This window comes from Meleagris gallopavo, chromosome 21 (genome assembly GCF_000146605.3).
Source record: "Meleagris gallopavo isolate NT-WF06-2002-E0010 breed Aviagen turkey brand Nicholas breeding stock chromosome 21, Turkey_5.1, whole genome shotgun sequence".
Taxonomy (NCBI): domain Eukaryota; kingdom Metazoa; phylum Chordata; class Aves; order Galliformes; family Phasianidae; genus Meleagris; species Meleagris gallopavo.
In genome coordinates, this window is record NC_015031.2 from 3,277,514 (window position 1) to 3,282,016 (window position 4,503).

A 4,503-nucleotide genomic window follows, 5' to 3' on the forward strand; every position below is an offset into this window, starting at 1 on the left:
AAGCATGTTATACAAATTGGAGCAAGTGAAGCACTACCTAATGGTTGAATATTATTCAAAGTATTTTTGCAGCCTGTCCTTTTAATTGTTCTATGAAAAGGTATTGAAGGGTTGCACTGCCCTCTTCGGAGTGGGAGTTGATCAAATTTCCTGTGTGGGTATTCTGGCAGGAGAGCCTTTTCAATGCCAAAGGTGTAGGCAAGTTGTAATCTCAACTAGTTCTTGATTTGTTGGCCTCATAAAAGCAGGTGGGGAACTGGAGCCTGGCTTGGTTGAGTTGATTGTGCACAGCCGTGCTGCTTTCTGCTCTCTGATGCAGAATTATTAGCAGCAGCTTCCCTATTATCCTATTGCTGTCTGTAAGCACCTGATAAGGAGCAGGAAGCACTAGAAGATAAGGAGATGGAAGCTGCCACAGTTTTCAGCCCTGAGCATTTGGAGAGACACTGAAAATTGAGTGCTACATTCTTGTAATACCTGTTTGGAGAGGGAGAGAGCCTTGGCAACGTGGTGCTTCTTTTGACTCATCAGTTCCTTGTGCAAAATATGAAGGTAGAATCTTGAGCCGTATTCCTTATTGTCTGTTACATTTAGACATGTTATGACCCAGTTTATAGATTCAAAACAACATAGCCTCATATAATTTACTAAGAGATGTGGTTGTCTGAGTGTTTGAATTGTTTAAAGTATCTTTTTTAGAACAAGAGAGCACTTGGCTAGGGGGAGAACAACTGGATGGTTTCCTGAGAAGATTCTGCTCTGTACAGCCACAAATAACTGGTTTGGGTTACAAAGCTGTATCTCCTTCACTGTTAGCCTTTCTGAACCACTAGGAGAGAGTCAACGTGGTGCATGATTCAACAACGTGCAATGCAATGGGGCTCATGCTCCTTTGCACTTCATCTTTCCAAAAACAGGGAATTCAATAAGAAATCTCTACTCTCACCCTATCGTGTTACGGAATAAATTAATTTTTTATTTTCCTTTGTAATTTGGTCTACTACATGGTGTCCAGTTAAACTCACTGGAGGCTGTCAGGCTCAAGTTAACGAGATCTTGAAATACCAGTGAGGCCAATGAACCTTTTCAAAAAAAGTCCACTGGTGTTGTTACTTGTAAGCTTTTCACACAAAAACTGTCAGGTCAGCAGGTATCCATTGTATAGCTAATTATAGCCCATTCCACTGGTGGTTGCTATTGGTTTATCAATACAGATATCTATTTGCAGAGGTCTGGGAACCCGTATTATTTCAGGGGTCACAGTTTTCCACCTGCCTGAGACTATCAGACAAGAAAGCTTGTTACACCGCATAACACAAATGCAAGCACAGCAAATGTTCTTCTCATTTTCCTCCTCATTATCCCCACACCATGCCTTGGAGGAGTAAGTAGAAGTGCAGGCAGCTGGTTTGGCCAAGAGCTGCCAAGGTAAGATGTGTAGATGGCAGAAAAATCTCACTCTTCTGGAGCTGTCTGACCTCTGATGGATGTGGACAGCCACAGATGGCTGATAGTTCTGCAACAGTCCTCGAGCTGAATGAACTTTCATCCATGCACAGATTACTTCTTGTGTAGACTACATTTATCTGAGGTTCTACTGCAATTTTCCCAAACAAAACAAACGCCATGTTTTGCTCTTTAACAAAAGAAAAACAGATCGGGGAATATGGCTGTGCTGTTTGTGTCTAGAAGCTGAGATACTGGTGTACCATCACTAATACAGTTGGATGTGAGAACAGGTTGCAATTGTTTTCTCCTTTCATTTATGACTTTTGAACAAGATGCTCATGTGTTTTTTGGACTATATATTTATAACAATGCCTGGAAAGTAGTGAATTGCTTTGGGGGAGACTTCACTGCCCTCTTGAAACTTCTGAAACACCTCCATTGCACGATGGGAGAAAAAAGTTGAAGACAGAATACACGCAAGTACTGATTAAGAGATACCGTGAATAATATTTGCACAGCAATGAGAATGCCACAATCATATTATTTTTAAAAGCAGGTCTGTCATTTTGCTTCATGGCCCTGCTCGCCATTCCTGAGTTTACTTGGGGAACAAAAGGAAACTCTAATAAATCATTGGCTGTCAAATGATACGGAGAGCAATAAAGGAAAGAAGTCATCGCTGTTTTGGTTCCAAAGCCAAGAGCACTCCAACAAATTCAAGGTCACCCATGGGTGCTGGCTGGAAGATGAATGGCTCAGTGTCATTGCAAGAGGGTTTTCCTGCAGTGCCCAAATCCAGACCAGCAGTCAGAGTTATCTGTCTTCTGGAGGTCTCCTGAAAACCAGTGAGGCCAAGGTCACTGGAAACTGCTTGGATAATGGATGTGTTCTCCATTGTAAAGGGCAGGGAATTGCTGAACAGGACAATTAATGGGTACTGCGTGGGGGTGGGAAGGTGAGAGACGAGGATCAGGAGAGCTGCTCTCACCAGAAGGTTTAGCAGTGTCCTTTCACAGCTGAATGGAATAAGGCACAAGGAGGAAACAGAAAAAACATTCAGAATAAATCCGCTACAAGCAATTAGATGCAAATATTCTGCTCTGTTGCCCACGTGCACCCTATGGATGTCCTACGTTTTCTTTACTACTCATACTTGGAAATGACAAGTTCCACTGAAGCTGACACATGCTAGATGCATCTGGTAGTCTGCAAATCGAGTTATCACCTCCAAAATGTACTAAGTACAATTGCTCCTGCATAATGGGAAACAAACAATGAGAGTAGTTTCTGTGCTTACTTGTTAATTATTGCCATGTTTAACTTTTAATTTATTCAATTTTTAAGATGCATCATCTTGAACATCTGTTACAAGGATATTTGGGGTTTCCAAATGTGAACAGAAGCCAATGAGATCAAAGGATGAAAATCTCATTAAAAAAGAATGTTCCCTCCTGCACTGTCATGCAAAATATCACTTCTAAGAATTACTAATAAACTCATGTGAAACTGAGAATCCTAAATTTCCTTAGCATTCTGGAAAACATGATGGTCATTGTTTTGCCCAATTCTGGTTCCTCAGTCCCAGCAGATTCATGTAATGGAATCAGTGAAAGAGAGACTACAAAATAAATTCTTGCTTTTCCCTAATGTTGATTTAGTGACCATTTCACAACTGTTCCCTTTAAAAAGGGAAGAAACTTCTATGCCAAGGAGAATTATTTGTGGCTTAGCTGCTGCAGAATTAACTGCTCTAGCACATCTAACTTCCCTTCAGTTCTCAACCAAAAATTAACTTTTATTTTGCAGAGGTGTGTCTGAAGCTGCTTTGGGTGACTGAGCTGTGCTGGAAGGAGTTGTGTGAAGTAGTTGCTTTGTAGTTAAGGAGCTCGGCTTCCCCGAGGAATAGAAAGGCCTGAGTGCCTCCAAAGTCCAAACAGCTCTTTAAATAAATCAACATATTTCTTTCTTGAAATTCTAAGAATCTGAATTTGAAAATCCAGCCAGGTTATGTATGTTAGAAGTACTCTCCATCCTTAAGGAGCCTGCATTTCATTAGGAAAAAGACGTGTGAAAGACCTTCAGAGTTGGGGAAAACACTTAACTGAGCTGTAAACAGAAGAAAAAGCCAAAGCTGTTATGAAGAATACAACTGAGAAATATTTTCCCATTAGATACCAGAAGATATCTTGAAGTTCTACCAACTCCTTCGCCATCTTTCCTTCCCAGGGCATAGACATGGATTTCTAACAAAATAGGATTCCAGTAAACCCAGATCTTAGTTACTGACGAGTGATCCCGATAACCTCATTTGTGGGGGTTTGTTAAAGCTCCTCAGAGATATTTGTTGTCTTTCATTGCTGCCTTCAAAAATAGCATCTCAACCTACAGAGACTGCAGTCCATCAGACCCCGTTCAAGCATCAGTTTGTGCACTGAGCAGAGCCCTGAGCACACGCCACGTCCCTTTGATATCAAGAAGACTTTCAGAGGGGGTTAATAGTCAGCATGGGCTGAAGTGCTCTGGTAGATGGGTGCCAACGATGTTCTGTCACTGTGTTGGACAGCATCACTCTGTTGTCAGCACCACTCCTGGGCCAGAACCCTTTGCCGGCCAAAACCACGTTTAACCCTGTGGTCAGACCTGGTGTCTGTGCAGTTGGCTTTGCTAGTCTCAGGGAAGCTTGCCCTACACAAAGAGAAACTTGTTGTTGAAAAGGGTCTGTAATGAAAGCTGACTGCAATAATTGCAGGCTGTTACATTTGCACATTTGAAGGTTAATTCACGCACTGCATTCCAACAGCCAAATATCCAGGACATGACTGTTTTTAAAAATAGACTGCTTGGTACAAAACAAAATGAGAGAATATGGATGAAACAGCAAAAGCCCACCTGATTCCACTACTACAAAGCCATCAATGACATACAGCAAGGAAACTTGTGCCTATTTAACTACTGTTTTTGGTTTTTTTTTTCTGGCATGCCACAGAAACAAGTCTGGTGCTAGAACAGGGGATCCACAACATCTCCTTATGTCTGAGCCCCCTCTTTTTTTTT